This window comes from Pipistrellus kuhlii, unplaced genomic scaffold (genome assembly GCF_014108245.1).
Source record: "Pipistrellus kuhlii isolate mPipKuh1 unplaced genomic scaffold, mPipKuh1.p scaffold_m20_p_31, whole genome shotgun sequence".
Taxonomy (NCBI): Eukaryota; Metazoa; Chordata; class Mammalia; order Chiroptera; family Vespertilionidae; genus Pipistrellus; species Pipistrellus kuhlii.
This window is the reverse complement of record NW_023425531.1, coordinates 2,542,753-2,553,000: the sequence shown is the minus strand read 5'-3', so window position 1 is coordinate 2,553,000 and position 10,248 is coordinate 2,542,753. Positions and strand designations below refer to the sequence as shown.

At 52.3% G+C, this 10,248-nt stretch overlaps 1 pseudogene; it reads right to left on the bottom strand.

Moving 5' to 3' along the window:
* Nucleotides 1–324: 324 nt before the first annotated feature.
* On the bottom strand, nucleotides 325–6,812 carry LOC118731518 (annotated as a pseudogene).
* Between the last annotated feature and the right edge of the window lie 3,436 nt (nucleotides 6,813–10,248).

Here is a 10,248-nt window from a genome sequence, read left to right as displayed (position 1 = left end):
CTTGAGGACCCAGACTAGATGGGAGGGCCTGACTGCCCCCACGGGTGCTGCCCAGCAGGCCCGCAGCTGCCCCAGGGCTCCTGGTGGTCCCGGTGGTCCCAATGGTCTCGGTGGTCCCTATGGTCCTGGTGGTCCTGGTGGTCCTGGTGCTCCTGGTGGTCCCTATGGTCCCGGTGGGCCCGCTGGTCCTGGTGGTCCCTATGCTCCTGGTGGTCCCTATGGTCCTGGTGGTCCCAGTGGTCCTGGTGGTCCCGGTGGGCCCAGTGGTCCTGGTGGTCCCGGTGGGCCCAGTGGTCCTGGTGGTCCCGGTGGTCTCAATGGTCCCTATGGTCCCGGTGGTCCTGGTGATCCAGTTGTCCCAATGGTCCCAATGGTCCCAATGGTCTCGGTGGTGCCGGTGGTCCCAGTGGTCTCAATGGTCCCAATGGTCTCGGTGGTCCCGGTGGTCCCGGTGGTCCCAATGGTCTCGGTGGTCCCGGTGGTTTTGGTGGTCTCAGTGGCCCCAGTGGTCTCAATGGTCCCGGTGGTCCCGGTTGTCCCTGTGGTCTCAATGGTTCCAGTAGTCTTGGTGGTCCCAGTGGTCCCGGTGGTCTTAATGGTCCCAGTGGTCCCAGTGGTCTCAATGGTCCCGGTGGTCCCAGTGGTCCCAGTGGTCTCAATGGTCCCAGTGGTCTCAATGGTCCCAGTGGTCCCAGTGGTCCCAGTGGTCCCGGTGGTCTGGGTCATCCCAATGGTCTGGGTGGTTCCGGTGGTCCCGGTGGTCCCAGTGGTTCCAATGGTCCCAATGGTCCCAGTGGTCCCGGTCATCCCAATGATTTCGGTGTTCCCAGTGGTCCCGGTGGTCCCGGTGGGCCCAGTAGTCCATTGGTCCCAATGGTCTCGGTGGTCCCAAAGGCCCCGTAAGGTCGGAGGGGCTGCTGGGCCAGGCGGCCTGGGGAAGGAGCAGGTCTCCGGCCGCAGCACATGGGAAGGGGTATCTTCAGTCTTTACTTAAGGAGAAGAGCTGGGAATGGACACTCGGCTCAGTGACAGTTAGGATGCATTTCAATAAGCCTGCCAGCCCCCCACTGAGTCCCTCTGCCTCCCGAGTTCTCAGTTGCCCGTGGGTTCTGTAGGAGCTTCTTGTCCCTCTTTCTACCCGCAGCGCCTCATACCGAGTGTGGTGTGGAGCCAGCCCTTGGCGCTGAGCGGGGGTCGGTCTGGGACAGGTGCATGCTGAGGCCTGGCGTTCAGCTGGCCGTGGCCAGCTTCTCAGGGCGAGTCACAGCCCTAGGTACAGCGAGTGGGAAGGATGGAGAGAGGTGGAGGACAGAAATGGAACACGCATTTGTTGTTCACTCACTCATGCAGTCACTGGTGGACTCCTGTGTGTGCTCTGCCTGGGAATGGCCCTTCTTGGTGTATCCGGACCCCAACACTGAGGGCTTGCACCTCTTTAGTCACCCGTTTGCTCAGCTTCTCGTCCCACACAAGCCCCTGCGGGACAGGCGTGCTCCTGGAGAGCAGCTCTGAGCAGGGAGCAGGGCCTGTAGGGTCCTGAGCGTCCATTTGAACCTGGAAAGGTCACTGCTAATGAGGCTGTTGTAGAGATTGAGTAGAATCACCAGTGCAAGCGCCCAGCCCAGCCTGCACAGGCAGGTGGTGATAGAGTGCGGTCTGAAGAGGCAGTGTGCCATGGTGGTGATGGTCCGGCCTTTGCAGCAGAGCCTGGGTTTAGATTTCCACTGGGTCACTCACTAGCATCATTGTGAACTTGACAGTTTAGTTAACTTTCCCAGAGCTCAGTGTCCTTATGGACAACGGCACTGGCTACCAGGTCTAACTCGCAGTCGGTGTGGGGTTAGATGCCAGGATGCATATTCAGTTCCTGGCCACACAGCCAGCGCTCAGTGAAGAGACAGCACTGGCTGACATACCTATCCCGGGGCCGGGGGGGAGGGGGGGGGGGCGCGGAGTCTGCTGGCCGTTTGAAATTGCTGGGGAAATTGGGATTGGAGGGGGATGCACGGTTGCTTATCTCCTAGCTGGTCAAGCTGTCTCTTCTGTTTTCTCCCACATCAGCCCATCAGCATTCCTGTTGGCCCTGCCTTTAAAACACACCTACTGCCCCCTCCCTCTGCCCTGTCCCCTCCAGTTTCTCTCCACATGCAGCCAGAGGGGCCCCCCATGCAAGCACGCCAGCCCAGTAGCCCCATTTCCCTCACAGTAAACACAAGTTGTTCCAGTGACTCTCGAGGCCCTGGCCTGGCCTGTGTGACTGCTCCCTCCCCTCCTCTCTCACTTCCTGCCTCTCCCCCTGGCTGCTACCACTCCAGCCACACTAGTTATTTGCTGTTTCTGGAACACACCAGGCATGTTCCTGTTTCAGGCTCCTTGTACTGGAGTTTCTTCTCTCTCTCCACCCTCTCCGCCACCCTTCCCACTCCATTGTTTCTTGTGACTAATTCTTTCCCTTCCCCCAAGTATCTGCTCAAACGTCACCTTCTCCATGAGGCCTTCCTTGCCCACCTGTCTAAATACCAATATCTGCAATTCCAACACCTCTCACCCCTGTGCCTTTTCTGTCTTTTTATTAAAATAGTCCTTTGAAATCTTTAATTTCTAACCAAAGACTCAAATTAATACACACACACACACACACACACACACACACACTAGTGGCCCGATGTACAAAATTCATGCACGGGGGAGGGGAGGTATCTCTCAGCCCGACCTGCATCCTCTCCAATCTGAGACGCCTGTGGGATTGGGCCTAAACTGGCAGTTAGACAACCCCCTCTCAATTCAGGACTGTTGGCTCCTAACTGCTCACCTGTCTGCCTGCTTGATCACCCCTAACCACTCTGCCTGCTGGTCTGATTACCCCCAACTGCATCCCCCAACTGGTCCCCTCTGCTGGCCTGCTCACCCCCAACTGTGCCCCCCCCCCCCCCCCCCCCCCCGCAGCCTGATCACTCCCAACTGCCCTCCCCTTCTGGCCTGATCATCCCCAAATGCCTTCCCCTCCTGGCCTGATCACCACTCACTGCCTCGGCCTCAGCCCCGCGACCATGGCTTTGTCTGGAAGGACTTCTGGAAGGTTTATGGTCTAATTAGCATATTGCCCTTTTACTAATGTAGATAGGATATGACATACCATCATAACTATAACATATGTACCAGTATTACTCTATGAAAATACATATCTAAGACATTACATTGTATATGTTGTAAGTAGCAGGAAATACTATATTCATAGCAATAATATACACCCTGTGACTTCCCTTCCTGATTTGGGAATAGTTCTCCAATTCTTTGAACATTTCCTGGCCCCTAATGTATTATTATTATTTTTTTTGTCATTCAGTGTAACTTTATTTACTGTTTATCACACATGATTTAAGATCTTTAATTTCTAACCAAAGACTCAAAGGACTATTTTTTTCCCATGAACTTGAACATTAACATCAGTGAATTCATGTATCCATGTGTTTTTATTGTAAACATCTGAATTATTCACATTGTCATAGATCCTAATCTCATAATCATAGACCATGCACAGGCTGGCAGCAAGCCAGGAAGCCACTCTGCAAGCAAACAGATACTCTGCATACGGAGAAAAGTCATAGCACAACATTTAATGTCCAACCTGAGTCACCTCAGAATGTTACATATATTGACTTCTTAATTCATATAATATCAGGAACTCAACTGCTTGGTTGGTGATGGGGTTGACCTGGTTTCAGGAGGATTATTCCTGAAATAATTAAAGAAAGGGGGGCTCAATCTTTTCTTGATTGCTTGCTCCTCCCCAGCACCTTCATCTTTCTCTCATCCTCAGCATCTTGGGCATCTTCTCCTTCACCTTCACCTCCTTCTTCTTCCTCCTTTGAATCCTCAAATTCTTCGTTGGCACCTTCTTCCTCTTCCTCTCCTTCCTCTTCATCAGCCACTTCCTTCTCCTTCTCCGCCTCTTCAGCTTCTCCTTCAGAGGAGTGTTCATCCTTAGCTTCCTCGGCTTTTGCAGCTTCCACCTCGATCTGCTCCTTCTGGAAGTGGCTGATGTATTAAGAAGGGAAGGAGCGAGCGGACATCAAGTAGAGCTAGTCTGTAACCACTGTAGGCAGATCGACCAAAGACCTGGGAACTCTGGGAGAAGCCGCTGGCTATGCTCCCCACGCTGGTGAAACTGAGCCGGGTCTCCTCACCTTCCAAGAGTTTCCTGTCAGCTGCAATGTCCATGTCCAAAGCCACATTGAGGAGGTCCTGGTATTCTTTTAAATATCCTGCCATTTCACTCTCTGTAGTTCTCAGCTCATTTTCTAATGTGTTGGTTGTGTCCTGCAGAGCACTAATGTCCGCGTTCTGTTTCTCCTCCAGCTCTCTCAGCCGCTTTCCCAGAGCTTAGGTCATGCCCGGCACGCTTTGATCTCCAGGGTCTTGGCCTTGAGCAGGCAGCGGCTTTCAGACACCTCCTCCTTGGTGGTGCCCACCCCGTAGGTGTTCTTGGCAGTGCTCTCGGTCTGCATGGTGCAGCGGCTCCTGTACCATTCGGCATTCTGCATGTTCTTGGCAGCCAGCTTCTTGTATTGGGCGCGGATGTCCTTGAGCATGGCAGAGAGGTGGGACTTAGAAAACATGTCCATCTCCACAGAGACCTGAGCTTACTGGTTCTGCGCCTGCAGCTCAGTGATCTCCTCTTCCTGCACCTTCTTCAGAAAGGCCATTTAGTCCATCAGGCTGTTGGTGCACTTTTCAAGCTCAGCTTCAGCGAGAGCCGCCTCATCTGCTCTTTTGCTTCCCTCCATCAGCCAGCCCTCTGCATCATCATGGTTCAGTACCTCTTCCTGGTAGCATAGGGGGCAGTCCCTTCCCAGCCCTGGTGCCTGCTGACTGCCCACTGCCCTCTCCTCGCCAGAGACCTGTGCAGTGGGCAGGGACACAGGCATCCCGTTTTCATTAAAATGCTTAACCCTAGCCTGCTCCCCTTGTCTCCACAGGTGGCCCGGGGACACACAGTGATCCCAGAGACCCTGGCCACCCCAGCCTACCCGGGGTTCCGATGGCTGCCTGGACACCGTGGGTGGCTTCAGGCGCTGCCCCACTCCGCTTGCCCAGTTACCTATCCAGGCCTTGACCCAGCAGGCTACATCAGGCTCTGCCTGTCCAGCCTGTCTCATTCCCGATGGCTGCCCAGACCCTGCAGGCAGAGTCAGGTATTGCCCAACAGGCCTGCTTGGTCCCCCATGGTGGCCTGGACATTGCGGGTGGCGTCAGGCTCTGCCCACCCAGCCTGCAGGTTCCCTGATGGCTGCCTGGACCCTGTAGGTAGAGTCAGGCAGCTGCCTAGACACTGCAGGCGGGGTCAGATACTGCCCACCAGGCCTACCTCACCCCAATGGTGGTCTTGACACTGCAGGCAGTCAGGCACAGCCCGCCAGGCCTGCCTGGTTCCCGATTGCTGCCTGGACACTGTGGCCTAGGTGCTGCCGGCCAGGCCTGCCCTATTACCAATGGTGGACTGGACCCCGAGGGTGGTGTCAGGCACTGCCCACCTGGCCTGCCTGGTCCCGATGGCGGCCTGGTCCCTGATGGTAGCGTTAGGCACAGTCCGCCCCTCCTGCATATGCAAATTTACCCTCCATTTTTGTTGGCTTAATTTGTACAATATATCACTCCTGATTGGCTATGGGCATAGCGAAGGTACGGTCAATTAGCATTTTTCTCTTTTAGTAGTGTGTGTGTGTGTGTGTGTGTGTGTGTGTGTATTTCAGAGAGGTAGGAAGAGGGAGAGAGAAATAGAAACATCAAAACATCCATGATAAGGGAGAATCATTGATTGGCTGCCTCCTGTACACACCCTACTGGAGATCAAGCCCACAACCTGGGCATGTGCCCTGACCAGGAATTGAACCATGACCTCCTGCTTCATAGATCGACACTCACCCACTGAGCCACATGGACAGGGCTATCTTTCTCTGAAAACTTATCACATCTAACCCACCACATCCTTATTATATTTATTGTCAGTCTCCCACCAGCTAGAATAAAAGTTCCATAAGGGACAAAGGTCTTATTTTGTTCAGTGTTTTGTCTTCATGCCTACAACAGTGCCTTGCACATAGCAGGCATTTATTAAATGTTTGCTAAAGAAAGAGTGACCCAAAGGGAAGGAACAACTTTAAAGATCTAGAGATTTAGATCTTTAAAGACCTGAAGATTGAGGCCTGCAAAGCATTTAAATATTTGCTGCCTACTGCAAAATCTGGTTTTATTTTCCAGATTACTACCTGAATCAAACATTCTGGTGAGTAAAACGATCTCAGAACATGGACCCTCGTCCTCTAATGGCACCTGTGGGCAGAGTGGAGCAGGAGTCCCTGCAGGTTGGCAGGCCCTTCACAGCTCAGGGGCTCCCGTCTGGCTGGGAGCGTCTGGCTCCGCTCTCCCCAGCAGCTCAGCCTCTGAGGCCGGTGCTCCTGGGGCTGGCCTCCCCTCTGCCTGGATTCTCTACTTACATTTAAGTAAACGGGTGCTGGGGTGGCTGACCACAGAAGGAGAGTCTGTCTCACTCCAGCACACACAGCACATTCATGAACACATGAAGTAAACCTACTCTGCTGGGCAGGGAAAGCAGGGTGATGCTTATGCAGTGTTGGCAGTTGGATTTCTCCGGGAGATGTGCAGTGGGTTTGAGTTTATCTGATGAAACTGAGACAGCAGCTCCTGGCCTGGGAGCTGAGCCCCACCCGCAGCCGGGAGGGGCTGGAGCGGGAGCTCACCGGGAGCTGGTGAGTGCACGCTCCTCTGGCTGTCTGCAGGGAGAACTCCATGTCCCGCATTTCCTTGCAATGGCGAGGAACAGCAGTTTGAGATAACGACCTGCTTGTGGACTTGCACAAAACCCCAGGCCCTTCCATGAATGAGTTTTATGTGGAGGGCGGGGAGGTGCATCCGCCTCACCGCTGATACCATCTCCCGAGGACTCTCTCCTAGGGTCGTCATTAAGGTTTAATTAAATTTTATGTTATCAATTAGGATTAATCTACATTTAGTCTGAATTAGAGGGAGCCAATTATAAATAAGTCGACTTCTCTTTTATTCCTGAACACAAAATGAAGGTTTTCAAACTTCCTTTAGAAAAACCCCACACAAAAACGCACTCCCCTCTGAACCAAATGTGCCCAGGAGGCTGGACATTCTATTAAAATGAGGTGAGAAGACGAGAAGGCTGGTGGCAAGGTGTATGGACAGAAAGTGGGGTGGTGAGGGGAGGTGAGGTGGCCCAAATGTGAGAGCAAGTGCGAGAGGAGCTTCCAGAGGCGCATTCTGCCCGCATGTCCAGCAAACAGGGACACGGCCTAGTTTCCAGGAGGGTCTGGCCGCCGCTCCAGGAGCCTTCGGGGCCGCAGTCCGCGCCCATGCCACGTGCCACGGCTCCGGACAGGTGGAAGGACACACACAGGCAGAAAGCCTACACGTGGAGGGAACACGTCAAAGCGTTTCTTCTGAAATCAGGCTGATTAGACTTATCTAAGTGTCATGAGCGGGAGAACAGCCGGATGCTGACACAGTCAGCTGGGGTCGCTGAGGCCTTTCCACTTGAAAGCGTCACCTGGCGCGGGGGAGGCGGACCTGGCGCGGGGGAGGCGGACCTGGCGCGGGGAGGCGGACCTGCGTGTTGGAGCCAGAGCAGAAGAGCCAGAACGGCCTGCCTGTGGCTGGGCCGGCGCGGCCAGGCAGCCCACTTCTGCTGTTTCCGGTTCTCTTCTTTCTGGGCACAAGCAGGACTGCATGTCTCCCCTCTTCCACCTGGAAGTTGGACAAGGGCTGGTCATTCGTCCAGCCAATGGGATGTAGGAAGCCCCGGGGTCAGTCCGGAGCAGACCTTGGCGGCTTTCTCCCTCCCACCGCGGCTGCCATGGAAACGCAGGGCACACAGAGCCCCCAGCAGCCTAAGCTGGGCAGCCTCTGGCCAACCTTCACGGGTCATGTTGCAAGAACAAGGAGCTGTCATCGTGTGAAGCCAGTGAGCTGAGGTTTTTGTTACTGCAGCTTAACACAGCTTATCCTGCCGGTTAGAACCTCTCTCAGCCTTGAGAGGTTCAAAGCTCAGTATTCTAAGCGTTGGTACCTACATCATTGGGTGGTTATATGAGGAGAAAACTGAACTAATCTGTGAAAGGTGTATAAGTCAGTGTCTGGCACACAGCTAGTACTTACTAAATGCTATTATTGTTGTAGTTGGGGTGCCTATATATTATGGCCAAATGACCCCACATTGTGAAAATAGGTTCAAAGTTTATATGTAAACTCCTAGCATTTCCATATCTCGTCTTCCTACCTAAACTGAAGTCCCACATCAGGTATACCTTGATTGCTCTTGGTGACAGTTTCTAGAATAGACGCAGCCTTGCCATGCAGACCCTATTTACTTCCTCCTGTTTCTCACTGCACCAACCAATATCCCAGAATGTTAGATACGATTTAAGAAAACACCAGAATCAACCTTTTGATGACAGCTCCTTTAGGGAGGCGTTGTATGTTCAGTGAGGGTTTGGGGACATGCCTGCATGGGCCTGCTGACCCCTGTGCTCTGAGTTGGGCACATTTTCTGACTTGGGTCTCACTTAAGTGTGTGCAGTCGATGTCAGGTGGAAACAGGTGAGGTATAGAGACTCACATTCTTTTGTGACCAACGGGACAGGTGTGCACCGTGAACTCTTCCCACCGGCTTGGGGTGCTATTGCGCCAGAAACCCTTCAGCGGGAGCCACAGGGTAGAAAGCCCGAAGAACATCCAGGAACAACGATGAGACCAGTTCTAACACTACTTGGGCCCAGATTTTAGAATGCCAGTCTTACTCCAGAACCAGGGTGTGGCCCAGCATTGCACACTCATGACAGTTAGGAATGTTTTGGTTGCAAGGGCCGGAAACCCAGCACCAGCCCCAAAGGAAATTTGTTAGCTCTGGCAGCCGGGAGGGTCAGAGCTAAGGCTCCCAGCTTCAGCCATGGTTGTATCTGGTGTTCAGAGCCGTCAGGAGCTTTCTTCCACCCACGCTGGCTTATCTCTGTATTGATTTTTCTTTTCATGGCTCTTTTACATCGTGGCAGAGCTGACTGCCAGTCATCCATTGCTCTTGTAACTATTACCTCAGCAAAAAGACTGCCTTTTCCCCACAGTTCCAGGAAGAGGACCGGGGAGGGCTCTAGGGTTAAGTTCACTAATCCACAAAGAATTTCTGCAAATGGAGAAGAGTAAAAAATCCAATAAAGAAATCGGCAAAGGGTAGGAGTAAGCAATTTTCAGAAGAGAAAATGCAAATGGCCAACAAGCAAATTACATTAAGCTCCTTCTTCGGTGAAGGGGAGAGGTAAATAAAAATGACGGGAAGATGGAGTTAGGAACACGTCAGGGTGGCCAGAGGGACACGCTTCAGACCAGGGCTTGATTGTGTGGTAGAAATAAGGACTCTTGTACTTTGCTAGAATGAGTAAAAATTGCTCTAATCTGGAAATAGCTACTTAAGTTAAAAATAGATATACTCTTTGACCCAGCCATTTCACTTTGGTCAGACAGAAATAAAAATGCCAGATCAACAGAACAATGTTTATTACAACATATCTGATACTTGAAAAAGTCTGGACATAATCCACATGTCCAAAAATGGGGAATTATTAAATAAGTTATATTAATTCATATTCTTGAGTTTTATGCAGTTATTAGAGAAACAATATGTGGAGATATACCTATAAGGTCTTGTTAAGTAAAAGAAATCAAATCTGTGTATCAAGATCCCATTTTTGAAAAAAAGAAGAAAAATCTACTCAAGTGATTTTTTTTAATGTATTAATATTTGCATGAGCCCAGGACAGTTATGGAAAGACTAATTCCAAGAAACTTGACATTAGTTACTCTAAAGGGAAAGGGTCACGTGAGCCTACATTATTGTTTGAAAGGAAAATTTACTAAGGCCTCCATAAAGAAGAACAAACTGTGCCTGTGTCCCTGAAGCAAATGCCAACACTGGACAGGTACAGGGTGGCATCCTAAGTCTTAGGGTGAGCATGGGGGTGTTGTCCACCGTCTACTTAAGGGGCCTTTGGTAAGAGCTGTGCTGTGGCTGCGGCCCTGCTCTGCCAGGAGGGGAAGGTACCATCCGTTGACCGTGGTCACGCTGGACCTTCCCGCTGAAGGATGGCTGCCTGGTGGCTGTGCATCTGACATTTCAGCAAGGATGGCCTTTCTGTGCCTGCACTCAGCTGG